Raw genomic sequence first — 17,606 nt, forward strand, 5'->3', positions numbered from 1 at the left:
AAACTGAGAGGCAGATGGCAGAAGCTGAGCGAGCACTCATTCATACATTCTCAAACTCGACCACCAATCATTTTCACTCTGTTGCTAAAGGAGGGCAACTTTTGTTCAGTTTTTTTTTTCCATGGCAAAGGATACATTGCACTTACAAAATGCAAACTGAGACAGAGAAAGATACAAGAGCTTGAAAATAAACCCTAGAACAGGGTTTCTACCGGTTTCATCAAATCTAATTTAATGCCTTTTTAATGCCAGTTTTTACATTTTTAATGCTATATATATATATATATATATATATATATATGTCGGTAAATGTCGATAGATGACATCATAACGCAATTAGAATATTCATCATGTCGTTGTTGCATTCGCATTCTGCCAAGTGTCAGCCTTTTACATTTGTTTGCTTCTCTGGTGCTACCCTTTTTGCTCACATAATATATTTGAATACAGCCAAATTCCCAATAAAATTGTTTCATCTATATATTTTTCTGTTTTTGTTGTCAGATAATATGAAATGGTGACTGAAACGCGGCCCATTAAAACTACATACAGAGCTCGACATTAAGCCTTTTCATTCACTTGTACGATTCATGTAAAATGTATGATTCATCTTTCATTTTAAATTCTTAAATTCGATCAATAAATTTAATTAGAATAAGACTCTAAGGGCTGTGACCAATCAAATTAAATAATTTACATATTTACAATAAAAAACAATACAACTGTTCCACATGTGTATCATACCATTGTACATATTTTGCGACAGCAAATCAAAGTTACTAATTATGAAGGCTATATTCAATATAAACTGGTATTATTTTCCTTAAAAACTATCTAAAAAAAATTAATGCCTGTAGGAATAAAATTTAATGCTTTTTAATGCCATTTAAGGCCTTAATTTTCGCAAAATCCATTTAATGACTTTTAATGCCCCGCAGATACCCTGACTCCTCCAGGGCACCACTGGGTGGTCCTGCAACGCTTGCTAGGTAAGACACTCACCCACAAAAAAAAAAATAAAAAAAAGTGTCAACAGTGAAACTTCAGTACTAATGAACTAACGAATCAAATCTATAAAGACAATGCTGCAGAGATATACAAAAAGCAAGATATGGGATTCATGGACAGAATATGGATAATCATAAATAAAGATTTTAAATAAATAAGTTTTTTATGTTTTAGAAAGAAGTATTAAATGCTCACCAAGGCTGCATTTATTTGATCAAAAATACAGTAAAATACCACAACAGTAATATTGCAAAATATTACAATTTAAACTGTTTTCTATTTTTAAATGTAATGTATTCCTATTAAGGCAAAGTTAAATTTTCTTTTATCTTTAGAGTCCCGTTTGTAGAAACGGTGATACTTTTTTGCAGGACTGTTTGATAAATATGAAGTTAAAAAAACATTTATTTGAAATTTACTGTCACTTTTGATCAATTTAATGTGCTCTTGCTGAATAAAGTGTTAATTTCTTCTTCTTTTTTTAACTTACCCAAACTTTTGAATGGTAGTGTATGGTACAAAAATATAAAGCAGCAAAAACAATGTTTTTATCATTGATAATAATACGAAATATTTCTTGAGTAGTAATAATAGATATATAGTATATAATATTAGTATATACCTTTTATACATTTTAAATTATATCCAAATATCCAAACTTGTATAATAATAATATTTCCCAACATTACTGTATTTTTGATAAAATAAATGCAGCCTTGCTGAGACTTCTTTAAAAAAAATCTTTACTCCACACCGGTAGTTTATGTATGTACCCTTACATTATTAAAGAAGGTGAGGTGTAGGGACTTTGGATACCATCGGATGATGACATGTTATACACCATGCTACTGAATTCGGTAGCCTACTTCAAGGTAAATGCCCCAAAACATCGTCATCGGTATGTGATTTCGTGTAACGCTAGAGTTTTGATATTCTATGTTAAAACATATGCCTCTATAGGCCACGTTCACACTGTCAGTTTTGGGATTGACAACCTCATTTACTTACAGGTGTGAGTCTCGAAATGTCCCGTTCACACAGCAACTTACAGTAGCGTCTGGAACACTGTCTGTAAGAACGTGCAACGAGTGTCCAGCCCGTATTATCTTACTAGTAACCATAACGACAGTGACCAACGTAATATTAAAGATGGCGACGTCCTGAAAAGACTCATCACTTTTGACATGACAAGAGACCAGTTGAACCGCGAGTGTATCCATTCAAACTTCTTTAACCAACAGCAGCATGTAAACACGCGGTAGCCGGAGTGTTTAACCGTTACACTCGCGTGTCAGTTTGCGACGTCTCGCGCATGACACGGTATTTGAATTTGGAAAAGAAACACAAAACTGACGGGGGCCGCTCCGGTGGAAAACAGTGATTGGATCGAACACATGACGCACAGCTCATATCTCTGTAGCTGTAAGTTACCGAAAGCGAAACCACACACAAAACACCGGCTCTCTCGCACTGTATGACGTGACAGACAACTAATTGTCCAGTCCGGTTCCGTTCACACAGCGCGAAAATTCCGAGAATGCGGTTGTGAGTCCTGAAAATTTACTGTCACACCCGTAAATAACCGTACTGTGTGTGAACGTAACCGTATTAAGGATTCAAATACAGGACTGACAACCGTAGTCAGGACTGACAACCGCAGGTTTTTAAAATAGTAAATACCTTGTTAGTCGATGACAAACGATAATACGTTGTTTGGTCTCAGCTGATTGTAGGTAAATATCCACATCATCCAGTACTTCTTGTGTTGTTAAGTTACTTTTTTTCTGTTATTGTTTTATTGACTGAGAATCTCTCCAAACAACCGCGTGCTTAAGTGACCTTTTCGAATGATTCGCGATCTGATTCAGGCAGATTTGTTAAAAGGAACCGACTCAGTTATTCATTCTTGAATCGAGTATCGCTAGTTCTTTTTGTAAACACAAACAGTCAACAGAAAATAAGGATGCACGACTTGTTTTCTGAAATATTTGTAGGGTACATATTTCTCAAGACGGTACCAGGACCGCACAAGACACATAGCCTGTTAACATTAGTTTAGTAACCCTAAACTGCTGCCTACTGTATATGTAGTCTAAATGGTGGTTGAATATGACTAATTTATTTTTCTCTCTGAAGAGCTTCGTCCACCACCTTTTCCATCCAGTCCAGTCCAGTCCAGTCCACCATCTTCCTCCATCCAATGGGCAGAGCTACATAACGACAATACTTGGTAAGCAATCGAGTTAAGCGTTATTCAACGCTATTTTGTTATTTTACTTTTTGTTTATTTGTAATTTAACTTTTTATTTTATTATTTCTTTCAATGCGAAGTAAGCTCATCTGTGGCTGTGGGAGTCTAGTGATTCATTAGCCTGCTTTTTTTTTTTTTTTTTTTTTTAGGTAAATAACAAAGTGCAATAAACTGTAAAACTATTTGCTCTATACAAACCAGTGTTTATGATTATGGTAATTAAATACGATAAAAAATACCAGTTTACAATTTTAAGCAGCATACTGATGTTGTACAGCTAAAATAAATGGATGACACTAGAAGACTTGCACATTGATTTTTGAAAGAGGACTTTGGTTTATATTATGCATTATTTTTTTTAAAATGATGCTTTTTTTGCCCCTCATTTTAAATGGCTTCATTATTTACTGCTGCAACAAAAGGAGGGAGGCAGGATTAGGAAATGTTATAAGCTATATTTGATCTCACGTCAAAGCCGTTCTCGCTGTCTTCCTCTCATACTTGGAGCCCAGGTAGACCATTTGTTGCAAACACTGAAGGTGTGGCTCTTATAATCAATAGGGTCCTTGTTAGAACTTGCATGGGTTTGTCGTTGTAGGGCATTGATTTACCTTTCACAGCCGATTGCACTACATTTACCCAGCAGCATGCTCAAATGAATGCCCTGCTGCTCTCTACCAATTAGTTTCCCTGCAAATAGCACTGGGGCAGTCAAAGGGTTCATTACCTTTGAGTTCCAGTCTTCCACATGTAGCCTGTCTTGTGCCTGATGCTCTGTGCAGTCCAGCACTTTCAGAGGGATATTGAGAACGATTGTCTTGCCATTGAACCTAATGGGTTTGTGTTAATGAACTTTCTGAGAATGTGATGCATAGTGTGTTTTAGATTTGCATACATTGGAACCGCAGAAGTAGACATGAGCACGGTCAAGAGTTTGAGTCATACTGCACTCTCAAGCACGGTCCATTGTGTCTAGTAATGCTGCTCTTTCCTAATGTGTTATTTCATTGTGATTTATTCATTCACATGGAAAGTTCTTCTGAAGAGCTACGTCAAGGGTTGTGCATCGCTTTTTATGTAACATCTGATCTTTCCCAATGTTAAAGCCATTTTAAAAGCATGCCTAAACTTTGATATAAAGGGCTCTTTCATTTAAAATGCTCCCAAGTAATATTTTTAGAGCAATTAATGGATCCATTTACATGCTAATGTTAGCATGACTGGGAGGGTACTGTATTGCTACATGCATTAGTGCAAGCTAAAACATCCTCAACGCTTTCTATTGTCCTTGAAGTGGAACGCCTAATGTCCTCTGTCGTAAATGCCATCATGCCATCACCTTGGCAAAGGGGTACTGATGCATCTTGGAAGTGTAATGATTGTGCCTGGGGCCTTGGCAGTCCACTGGGAGAGATCAGTGAGCTATAGGACTGCAGGCAACCAGGTGGAGTAAGAAAAAAACAGGGCTCAACAGGGGTCGGTATCAACTCTGAACACATTTTTCATCACACCCAACTTTAAGAGCTTTAATATCTTGCAAAAAGACACCCATCTTTCAGACAGTTTTGATTGGTCAGGGCTCAACAATAAGGATTTTTTTATGCTGGCAAGGGTCAGTAGTTTTTTTATTTTTACTTGCCCTGCCAACAATTGTGCTGGCCCCATCAAAAAATAATGATAATATTTTATTGCTAGAAATATTATGTTTTTGTATATGTTTTTTGTTAAATTTGTGATTAAACGAAAGTAGAGGCTGATCTTTTCTTCCATATTGTGATGTACGATGAAATTCATATTTGAAAAAGGAAAAAAAAAATGTAGTGCAGGGACCTGGTTCTATACATTAGTTGTTGATTGAACAGCAGATTTAATGAGCTTATGGTTGACTGTAAGAAAGGGGCGGGGTTTAAGTGGACTATTTTAAATGTTACATTTTTCTTTACAGTTGTTTTTGATTACTTTTTTTTTTTTTTTTTTTTTTTTTTACTTTAGTTTACCCAAAAATGAAAATTCTGTCATTAATTACTCACCCTCATGTTGTTCCAAACCTGTAAGAGTTTCGTTCATCTTCGAAACACAAATTAAGATATTTTTGATGAAATCTGAAAGCTTTCTGTCCCTCCATGGACAACTAGGCAACTACCACTTTGAAGCTTCAAAAGTTCATAAAGAGATCGCAAAACAAATCCATATGAATTGAGTGGTTCCAAATTTGTCTGAAGACACTCAATTTCTTTATATGATGAACAGATTGAATTTAGGCTTTTATTCACATATAATAAACATTGATCAGCGAACATAAACAAAAGCTCAACCCGAACCTGCTTGACATGCGGAAGCTCAAACGTGCTGCGTAACACACGAGAATGAACCTCATTGGTTCTCGCACCTATCAAGCAAACATGCTTGAATTTCAGTTTACCATATCTGATGTGAGTTGATGAATATTTATATGTGTATAAAAGCCTAAATTCAATCTGTTCATCATATAAAGCGATTGTGTCTCTTCAGAAAATTTGGACTAAACCCCCCAATTCATATGGATTAGTTTTACAATCTCTTTATGAACTTTTTGAAGCGTCAAAGTGGTAGTTGCGTAGCTGTCTATGGAGGGACAGAAATCTCTCAGATTTCATCAAAAAGATCTTCATTTGTGTTCTGAAGATGAACGACATGAGGATGAGTAATTAATGACTGAATTTTAATTTTTGGGTGAACTAACCCTTTAAAAAATGCACCAAACTGGAAATTATACAGCTAATTCTATTTTTTTTTTAAAAACACTTTGCTAGTATTTGCTTTGCACACAATTCATATCATTCTGATAGGTTTGTAGTTTTCAACGCATTTTTACTGATGCTTTCAAGACACAAGTCATTTTGGTGACAAATCAGCAGAATTTGTAACAACACTAGAATTTATAATGAAAAATCACGTTTAAGGTTGTAAGGCATAAAAATGAACACGCTGAAGGCAATGTGAAGGCTAAATCAAAAGTGCAAGTGATTGTTTCATCAACTGGTCAGAAACTTTCTTACACCATCCTTGAGCCCTATTGGTGTTACTGATTTCATTCCTTACTGAACCTGTGCAAAAATGTCTGTTAACCATTAAGCAAGTTTGATATTCAATATCAAGTCTGTTATTCAGACTCTCTCCTGAATATAAATCTCTCTGATTGTTACCTTTGAGCCCCCTCAAACAAATTTAAATGTGATACAGCAGAACTTATTCCAATGTATTTGAACACCATTTAAATAATACATCTCTTAAACTGATAAAAATGCCAAACTATTGCCTTTGTGAGACGTGGATTTGGTAAGTGAATCCTTGTTTCTCCCTCTTCTTCCTCTCAGCTTTTAACCGTGAGTAAAACGAACACCTTTTCTTTTCACTCCCTGGCAACCCAAACCATAGTTGGGCAGATCCGGCAGGACTGTATATCACTGGATTTGGTCCCAGCAAACAAAAGCTGCCCTGTCCACTCCATCCCCAGATGTTTTGTATTGATCTCCTTGTGGTTTTGGCTGCGTGGAATGGCTGGGATTGTTGCTCCCCTTTTCTCTTTTTTGTTGCAGACAGAATTAGAAAACAAAGGAGAAGGAAAAGTCTGCGGGTGTTTTTGGCCCTGCGCTGCATGTCTGCTGGGCGTAGTGTCACATTTCAGGCAGAAGTGCGGCTGGCCCTGCTCACTTTGTTATCTCACTCTCTCTCTCTTTTCCCCTTACCCTATCCCTCTCTACACTCCCTGATTAATAATGCAGAGTGTCTCTTTATCTAATGTTCGGCTGTAGGTGAGTGCTGCGGATGGGCAGGTGAGGAGTGTACCTGTCTGCCTTTGAGGCTCAGAGACCTGGCTGACGGCCTAATGCTGAGAGGCATGAGTAGGAAATGGACAGTAGAGAGGTATGACAATCCATATACAGTACATAGACACTATCTAGATGGTCCAAAGCTGCCCATAGGAAGCTTTTATTGTTCAGAGGTTGTTCTTTTATAACTTAGGACACTTTTTAGAGTTCTCAGTTAAAGGAATATTTTGGGTTCCATACAAATTAAAAGAAAAGAAAAATCAATGATGAGGCATTTATAATGGTGAATGGAGACAATTTTTGCAGGATTTAAAAGCAGAAATTTGAAGCTCATAATTTTACATTTTTCACAATTAGCCTGGGTTGTATTTTTCTCAGAAAAAGAGAGAACTTTTGTTAAAGTTGTTGTTAAGGAGAAACAATTGAAATATTATTTATCTGAAGTGTCTGTTTTTTTTTTATTTTTTATGTTAAAATACTTTCTCTTACTTTAGTTTTATATAAAGGGACAACTCTTAAAGGGATAGTTCGCCCAAAAAAGAAAATTAGCCCATAATTTACTCACCCTCAAGCCATCTTAAATGTATATGACTTTCGTCTTTCTCCGAAACACAATCGGAATTATGTTTAAAAATAACCTGGAGCCGCATGGATTACTTTTATGATGGATGGATGTGCTTTTTTGGGCTTCAAAAAAATGGTACCATTCACTCCCATTATAAAGCTTGGAAGAGCCAGGATATTTTTTAATATAACTCTGATTGTGTTTGGCTGAAAGAAGAAAGTCATATACACCTAGGATGGCTTGAGGGTGAGTAAATTATGGGATAATTTTCATTTTTGTGTGAACTATCCCTTTAAGTAATTTGTTTTTTTCCCCCCCAAAAAATAGTAAAACTGACTCAGTGTGGGTCTTTGTCTGACCAGTGGAATGGCAGTTTGGCTCTGAATTGTTTTAGATGGACTGTAACATTTAACCATGGAATGTTAATGGCATTTGTCTTGAACAGGGCGTTGGTGAAGTGTTATGAAGCAAGCGCACACCCATAGTCTCATCACATATAAGTTATTAAGTCCCTTTCCATCCACTGAAATGGCAGCGAAATGCTGAAAGAAACAGCTCAAGTGGAACGGCATGGAGCCATGGTAAGTGCACCAGATTTACGGCTGCAAGACTGTAGACTCACACCCTCACCCACGTCATGTTTCAATAACCCTTCACGGCAACGCTCTATAAATGGCTGTCAGCTTAACGAAGAATCCGCTGTGACACAAAATAGCTATGAAAATGTACATCAGCTAAACCAAAAAAACACCAAATCTGTGATAGATATGACTGGAACTATCACAACTGTTCGTTCCATGCTCTGTGAATAGATTTTTCAGACTTATTTAACCCAGTGCTAATATTCAGAGCTAAGTCACTAGGAGAAGCTCATAATTTCTCCCTCTCTGCGTCAATGTGATTTTCTTTATCTGTCAGAGTGCAGCTTGCACATAGAATCTGCCCCGAGTACACGGCTGCTCCAGTGTGGGTGGAGAGTGGGCGAAGGTGCGTGGCATCTGCCATAGTCCACCGCCTGAGGAGAAATAGCAACACTTCACATTCAAACTCACTTCCATTGCAGCCTTCACATTGTTAGGCACTGGATAGATTGAAAGTGAATACCGTGTTTCAATGAATCATTTTCTTTGGCCAGGCTTTACCCTCCACCTTCAACATTTCCTTACAGCACTCATTCAGAATGGTGAAGAGGAGGTGGAGAATGGATCATAAACTTTTTAAGCACACTATGTACACACAGCAAACAGTAGTTAGTTTAGATTAAATATATGCATGCATTCATTGATAAATGATCATTTTCAGATTTGGTTTTGAGCTGTTACTTGAAAGAGTATATCCATTCTTTATTATCATTAACATAATATGAGAGCAGTATATGCAGTCGTAGCCTAATGGTTAAAAAGTCAGACTTGTAACCCGAAGGTTGCAGGTTCGAGTCTCAATATCGGCAGGAAATGACTGAGGTGCCCCTAATTGATCCCCGGGCACCGCAGCAAAAATGGCTGGCCACTGCTCCGGGTGTGTGTCATTACTCACTGCTCCTAATGTGTGTGCACTAACTTGGATGGGTTAAATATCATGATACAACCAATATGTTATGTATTATAATAAATAATGGTTGCTATGATATTTTTAACATGAAACTGTATTTAGCTATTATATCTTGAGTCTTAGAACTATTTTTGCAAAAACAATTGAAATGTAGTGGACACCACTGTACATTTCATAGTCGCCAAAAAAGTTGCATGGAATTAATTAAATGTGCCATGTTTAGATTTACAAATATGAACCCCCAATTTGAAATCCAGTAACTCCACAGTAAATCTTTTGACTTGGGACACTCCCAGAAGTAACATAAATTGGTGTTTTATTCTCATTCTGGCCCAAGCTTTGGTTTCCTCCTGCCAAAACTTTCACATAAACACACTTCCATTTTGACGTTCAGCCAGTGTCCTATTTCATAATGTCTCCTTCTTCCCAATATTCATATAAATATCTTATTTTCTGTCCGAATGTGTTTCATTAGCACTCAACCACTGTCACAAACTTACATAAGCCACAAGATTTATTGTCCAAAGTTCATGTCATCACTGTAGTTTGTGTTGAATGAGTGTTGAAGTATCACAACGTTTTGTACAAAGCTCTTCCATATTCTAATATTTAACTGCCTAATTTGGGGGAAAAATGCTCTGATTTTGTTTGTGTACACCTTTAAATGCTCGTGCTCCCCGCCCCCATGCTCGCTACTCCATTAAACATTGCATAAATACTACAGAAGTTCACAATATAACTCTCATAGATCTTTACAAACTCTTTGTGATGCAGCATATCAGATCATGTAAGTATGGCATGTATTTTGTGGATGTTTGCTAACATTCAATTCTGAATGAGTTTGATAGTGTGCTGCACGGCTAACGTGGCTAAAGCTACACACTGTTGGAGAGGCTCAATAAGAATGATGATGCTTTATGAATTACACAGACTACAAGCGTTTTCGGGTTAAAAATGAAAATAACGACATGGCTCTGATCTCTGTGAGTAAAGTAAGAAACTATGGTAACTTTAACCACATTTAACAGTACATTAGCAACATGTTAACGAAACATTTAGAAAGACAGTTTACAATTATCACTAAATATATCGTGATGTCATGGATCATGAACAGTTATTATCGATCCATCTGCCATTTTTGCTATTGTCCTTGCTTGCTTGTTTCACAATACCTGCAGAACGTCTGATGATTTGGCTGTGCAGCTCCACGACATTAATACTACCTTGCCTAATGCTTAGAACATGGGCTGGCATATGCAAAAGTCGGGGGCGTATATATTAATGATCCCGACTGTTGCATCACAGTCAGTGTTATGTTGGGATTCGCTTGTTTTTCAGTGGTCTTTTGCACGAACGAGATTTACATAAGAAAGAGGAAACAATGGTGTTTGAGACTCTCGGTATGTGATTACCATGTACAGAACTTTAATTATTAAATTATGCCAAGGTAAATACAGTTTTTCATTCTAGGGCACCTTTATAATTTGAAGTAGCTAGCTTAAATGTACTCTAGCAAACCTCTTTTGCTTTCTTTAAACAATAGCTTTTAGCTTAGCTTAGCTAATTGTTATTTGTGAGTATAATTGGTAGTTTTGCTTGCTGCTTTTTGGAGAAAAGAAGCTTGCTCAACACTGGTCTAGTGTTACTTTTTCATAACACTGAATATGTTTGCAATAAGTCAGACTGCACAAACTGAGCCTGAATCCTTTATTCTCAGGAGCATTTCTGTTATTGTTAATTAGCGCAATATCCAAGAGGAAATCCATGAGGTTGTTTTGATTGTGCTGTCCTCTTCACTGCTTTGTGTACATCATACTTAAACCTCAAAGGTCTCCTGTTTATGTCTAGATCTTTAAGAATAATAAATTCTAAAATTACTCGAAACAGATTTAGAAAGTCACGCTTTCAGGTCAGATTTATAATATAACTAAAGAAAGAAGTGTGTAGTTAAATAAAGGTCACTGAAATTTTACATTAAAATTGTAGTGGATATTCTGTAACAGTTTATATTTGAATACTACTAGATGGCTTGCTAAAACTTTTCCATGCAGTTAATTGGACCCCTATTACTCTGAAGCTGCTTTTATTTTAACAGCGTGAGTAGAGAAGACTAAACGATGGTCTTCCGACAAATCTTTGTGCTGTCTGGTGTGGATGCTGCAGCATTCCAGAAATGTCTTTAAAAATTAAATAAATAAAATTAGGAGAACACTTATTCCCCCCTGGTGCTGCTGATCATGCACACAATTTCACTCAAAGTGTGCCACTGGATAAATTGACTCCACACTTGTCAAGGCATCAATTATTCAGCGGCTGAGCCTTTCAGCACCGCCATCATGTCCCTCTCATTTGATTTGGAGGACAGGAGAGGCGAGCGGTGCTGAGGCGAGCCTGGCGAAGCGCGGCGGAAAGTGGCAGAGACTCCTGTCTGATTGGAGCGCGAGGACCGCCCGAGTGTTCATTAAACCCCAAAAAGTACACGCAGGCAAAGAGGACGATAACAAGACCCTTGAGCCGCTCGTACCCGGCTCTCTCACACTTCTGGAAGCCAATAAATATTCTCCTGCTCTCCCTCTTGCACAAACAGGCATGTCAAATGCAACTAACGAGTCAGCAAAATAGGCGATCCCTGTCCCTGCGGTGAGAGCCGGCTACTTTCATTTGTTCTATAATTTGGCGCTCCCGCAAAGGATTAATAGACCCAGAGTCACTGTAAAGGGTTGAGACATGGCCTCTGTGTCCAAGACTGACATCACACAAGTTATTGTTCCCAGGCTCCAAAATTAGGCTACCTTTTTACCACACCTAATGACGAGTAAATTGAGAATTCGGCCAAACATATATCTCAGAGGCCATGAAACTTTTGGTTTAATGACAATGGAATAATTATATGTTTTGTTTTGCTTTTTTTCAGTAACAAGTCACATGAAGTGAGTTATGTTGCCACTGAGAATGCATTAGGAAGAATGAGTTTCCTACAATACTTTTTCAGAGCTGTGACACCACTGTTGAATCTATAGTGCGAAACCGACAGTGTGACCAGTGTCAAGTCAAGTCACCTTTATTTGTATAGCTCTTTATACAATATAGATTGTTTTAAAGCTGCTTTACAGTGATAACAGGAAAATTATTCAATTATGCAAATAGTTAATATCAGCTGTACAGCAGCCCTAAAAGAAAATAGTGTCATTGTTCAGCTGAAGTCAGTACAGTGTTGATTCAGTTCCCTTGTAAAGATAATCAATTATTAAACTAGTTAATTTTATCTATAAAGCAGTTCTGCAGAAAACAGTGATGTCAATGACCAGCTCAGTTCAGTTCTCATCCGAGAGTGTCAGTGCAGTCAAATCAATAATATTGTTGAATACTGAATATTGAAGTGTAGTACAAAACAGAACAATTGACTCTTATGAGCTTTTTAGTGAATCAAATACAGTGCTGCTTGCAAGTTTGTGAACCCCTTGCAGAATCTGTGAAAATGTGAATAAATGTAACAAAATAAGAGGGATCATACATTATGCATATTATTTTTTTATTTAGTACTGTCCTGAGTAAGATATTTTACATAAAAAAATGTTTACATATGGTCCAAAAGACAAAAAAATAGCTGAATTTATAAAAACGACCCACTCAAAAGTTTATGAACCCTGGATTCTTAATACTGTGTGTGATTACCTGGATGATCCACAACTGTTTTTTTGTTTTGTGATGGTTGTTCATGAGTCCCTTGTTTGTCCTGAGCAGTTAAACTGCCCAATATTCTTCAGAAAAATCCTCCATGTCCCGAAAATTCTTCAGATTTCCAGCATCTTTTGCATATTTGAACCCTTTCCAGCAGTGACTGTATGATTTTGAGATCCATCTTTTTACACTGAGGACAATTGAGGGACTGGTACTGCCCTTCGGAAGCAACAGAAGATACTTAAATGTTTCTTCAAATTCAAAAAGTTTTTTTTGAAAAAACTTTTTGAATTTTTGAAATCCCCCCCTCCCCATCAGTGAATGTTTGAACCTTTTTTAATAGCTGTGTTTGAGTCCCTCAGTTGTCCTCAGTGTGAAAAGATGGATCTCAAAATCATACCGTCACTGCTGGAAATAGTTCAAATACGCAAAAGATGCTGGAAAACTGAAGAATTTTCGGGACCTGGAGGATTTTTCTGAAGAATATTGGGCAGTTTAACTGCTCAGGACAAACAAGGGACTCATGAACAACCATCACAAAACATAAAAACAGTCGTGGATCATCCAGGTAACCACACACAGTATTAAGAATCAACAGTTCATAAACTTTTGCATGGGGTTATATTTATAAATTCAGCTATTTTTTTGTCTTGTGGACTTTATGTAAACATTGTTTATGTAAAATATCTTATTCAGGACAGCGCTAAATAAAAAATGACATGCATTTTGTATGATCCCTCTTATTTTGTTAAAATTATTCACATTCTGCAAGTGGTTCACAAACTTTCAAGCAGCACTGTATATGCAGTGTGACTAGTAGTACGACTCCTAAATGAATGACTCATATGAGCCTATTAATTTTAATGACTCTGTTCATTTTAGTGAATCAAACACATGAAATTCAATTCAAAGAAGCTTTATGTGTTCCAGCAATGGTCAGATTATCATTTGTACAACTGGATTTGAACCATGTAATTTGCAGTTTTTCAGTGTAATTTTAGTATTATTTATGTAGCCTATACTGTTAGAGTATTTATTAATATTAATTAGCTTTTATTTCCATTTTATATTTAGATTTTATTTTTATATTTTTTACATGTAAATTTTAGTTGTGTTTTTGTCATTTTAATTAGTTTTTTTTAAAAATATTTTTATTTAGCATTTAATTCTTTTATTTATATTTATATATATATCAGTTTGAGTTTTAGTCATTTTAGTACTTCAACTTGTTTGATATTTCAGTTTGTTGCCAATGCAGCATTTTAGTTTTTTCATCTAATATTTATATTTTATTTTTTTCCAGCTTTGTTTCAGTTAACAAAAGTGTTAATTGAAAATAGTCTTAGTTTTAGTTACCAATAACAACACTGAACTAGTAAATATCTTATTTACTTGCTGTAGGCTACATTTGATGCTTAGTGTTAATTTTGGTGTTAATCCTTGATTGTTCCTTAACATTGCTGTGCTGGAACAGATTATGAATCACACTATTCCCTGGATTAAAGTGGAGTGAGGTCAGCGTGTTGCCTTAACTCAGGCAAGAAAACTCTACGGAGTGTAATATGAATAACGAAGTTGTCCCCTGAGCCACTAATATGACCTCAGGGCTGTGGTCCAAACAGTTTGCCTCAGTGTTTGGGTGTAGTCGACCTGGGGTATCCTTCAGACCCTGCAGCCACTGAAATGAAAGCTGTCTCACTGCGGTTAGTAAAATAGTTGGACAGTGAGAGCATGTGGTGGCCATGTCTCAAGGCAGTCTGGGTGAGCAATGGAACTGCTGAGCTCTGGAGGACAAAGGAGAGAGAATCAGCAAGAAAACACACACTGACCTGGTTTAAATTAACATGGAGAAATTTCAGGAAAAGAATTGTCCACAGTCAATGTATGTATGTGCATAAATTATGCATTTACTAGGCAGCGTTTATTTAAAAAAAAAAAAAAAAAAAACCATGTTAACAGTAGGGTGTGACCTGTGACAAAATAGCACTACATGTATCTTGTTTTATGACTACTGCTAAACTTAATGTGTCATTAAAATGTGATTATGTGTATGTTTTTATGACCTAACAGTTATAATAAGGGTTTGGTCGTATTTAGATAAGCAAATGTAAAGACACAACACATGCAAGTGATATCTAACACATCTTTCATACTGTCATCTCTTCAGGTTTCAAAAGTTACAAGAACAGCTGGCAGTCTCAGTTATTTGACTGCCATAATACAGTCTGAAGTCTTTATTGGATTACATAACTCTTCTGGCAACATTTGAGAGGGCAAGATGTGGAATAATATTATAAGACCCCTGATTGGTGAGTAGATCTTAATCCCCACCCACATTCCACAGTAACTGCTTGCTCTGAGAGCTTCATGTTTTTCCTGGCTAATTACACCACTAACATATTCCAATATCAATATCACCGTATGCTCCACATCAGTAAAACATACAAGTTCTTTCTTACCTGAACCTTGTCTGAGGTTTCCTCACTCCTAACTCTTTCAGTTTTCATTAGTCTCTTTGCTTCATTTTAGAGGAAGGAATTTCATGGTAGCCGGCAAAAGTCTGAAAGCAATATTTTGTTTCAGAATACCTTAATTTACCAGGAGCTAGAAGTTCATCAGAGTTGGGAAAACAAAAGTCTCTCATATATTCTAAGCTCTGCCGGCTCCATGCAGGGAATGGGATGGGTTTCATAAATCTCCGAGCCAAGTTCCTTTGAGTCCATTGGGGGGCCAGGCATCAGCCATGACTCAGTCTTTAAAGTGTAACTCGAGCCAAGACATCTGCATCGCTCGAGAGGAGGGTACTGAGGCGCAGATTTGGAACACTCAGCATTGGGAATTTTGGGAAGCAGTGATGCCTATCAATGACCCACTTTGATTTCGAAATGCTAATTTGTTCTTTGTTGCCACAAGATGTTGTTTTTGTGTGACTGATTGTCAGAGAAGCCACTGATTTTAAGAGGAGACAAGAAAAGTAAGCTTCCTGTCATCGTTTTCCTCAGGTGCTTCTATAGCCTGTGCTAATGTTCATAGCCAGAGGGAATGTGTATGTCTGCTGTCTGAGTTCAGCAACAGATATCATTATTGCAACACTCTCGTAAACAGTGGAGAATTATTACATCACTGCTATTACTGTATATTATTCTTTTTTTTCCCCCCCTGCTTTTAGGTGAGTTTATTGCAAATAACAGTTACTGAATTGAGCTGGATATTGTATTTTCTTTGAATTTGTCTCATATTTGATGAAGTTTGCATCATTGATTGTTTATTACTGTAAAGCTTCTTTGAAACAATCTGTATTGTATAAAGCTCTATATAAATAAGGATGACTTGACTTGGAAAAAGGTTCTTTTTATGAATAAAAACGTTCTTCACACTTCACACTATTTAAAAAAAATGGTTAAAAAATTCTTGGGAATCCAAAAGGTCCTTTTTGGAACCTTTAGGGGCCGTTCAAATATCTTGCAAGGGCTCGTCGTGGAGAGCGCAGTTCATGGTTGCATAGCAATGACAGACACCACGGGAGTGCAATTGCTTTGGAAAGGAGGAGAAAGCCACGCGGCCGCACTTTCCATGCGTTTTTAGACACGATATGTGAACGGCCCCTTATGGTCGTTTAATGGTCTGAGTCAAGTCTCTGATGCCCATTTTTTCCAACAACAGGGTGAACAATGCATGTGTTTCCCCAGCAGAAATGATGATTTCCAATATGGCGGCAATGTATTCATTTTATGTACATTGCATTTCTATGTACAGTATTTTGCTTTGGCCACTTTATTTTCCCCATCCTTGTCTTAAAGAATAAGTTTTTACATTTTTTAAAACTCAGAATGCTTGTAAACAAAGTCCATGATGTGCCTTTATTATTCTAATAAATAACTTATTTAATTTTAAGACTTTAACAGTGGCAAGTAGGCCTAGTGGTAGAAGAACTTTTACACCAATTCTTGCAATAGCAGCCAATAAAATATATTGTAGGCTTAATTTTTACGATTTATTTATTTTTTTTCTAAACTAGTAATGCTAAGTATCAGAAATTATAATACATACACTATTTTCTATATTGTATGTCAGATGTAGGAGGGAAAAAATGAGAAATGCATGATGTATAGTTGCCATTTATTTTCTTGAAGGATTTCATTATTGTTTGTTACATTTGTAATAGATGTTTCTCTTAAACTAGTCTTTCCAATCGAGGAACATGTGGACAGGAAGTTGCAAGCATAATCTTTCACATTTTATTGTGTCTTTCCTTTTTCTGCTAACAGTGCTCGTGTGTGTCTTTGTGCAATCCTGTCAGTGTGTGACCTCCCATGTCCTAGAGTCCTGCCACCACACCCCCCAGCTCTCAGCGTGTCTATTCCACCCTAGACAGGAGCCAGGTTGCCAGAGCTACGCTACTCCCACCCATTAGCTGCAGGAATCCAACATAACCATGGTAACAAGTCTCTCACCCCAGGGGAGATGAGCAACAGAACTGAAAGACTCCATTCAATTTCCACATCCCCAGTCCACTAGGGCTGACAGCCTCTCATCGTTTGTGTTGCAGTGGGCAGGGGTATGTGCTCATTAAAAAAGCCAACACACACTCACTCTCTTTTCTATACACAAGTCTGCGGACACACACTGCTGTACATGTGCTTCACATTATCTTCACATTAGACTGCATCCTTATACAACATTTGAATGCTTGAATTGCGTCTGCCCACTTAGCCTGAAAAAAGATAAGATGGGTTTT

General features: G+C 37.0%; 1 long non-coding RNA gene across 2 annotated transcripts; it reads left to right on the forward strand.

Moving 5' to 3' along the window:
* The first annotated feature begins 2,017 nt into the window (after positions 1 to 2,017).
* LOC127518290 (uncharacterized) lies at positions 2,018 to 16,194 on the forward strand. 2 transcript variants are annotated; one of them, XR_007931523.1, is made up of 6 exons: positions 2,018 to 2,430; positions 3,145 to 3,238; positions 7,054 to 7,165; positions 8,082 to 8,217; positions 15,036 to 15,177; positions 15,452 to 16,194. It is a non-coding gene; the product is annotated as an uncharacterized LOC127518290 (long non-coding RNA). The 2 variants fall into 2 exon arrangements; XR_007931522.1 differs by lacking the exon at positions 2,018 to 2,430 and adding an exon at positions 2,479 to 2,741.
* The last annotated feature ends 1,412 nt before the right edge of the window (positions 16,195 to 17,606 follow it).

The sequence above is a fragment of the Ctenopharyngodon idella genome, chromosome 9 (genome assembly GCF_019924925.1).
Source record: "Ctenopharyngodon idella isolate HZGC_01 chromosome 9, HZGC01, whole genome shotgun sequence".
Lineage (NCBI taxonomy): Eukaryota > Metazoa > Chordata > Actinopteri > Cypriniformes > Xenocyprididae > Ctenopharyngodon > Ctenopharyngodon idella.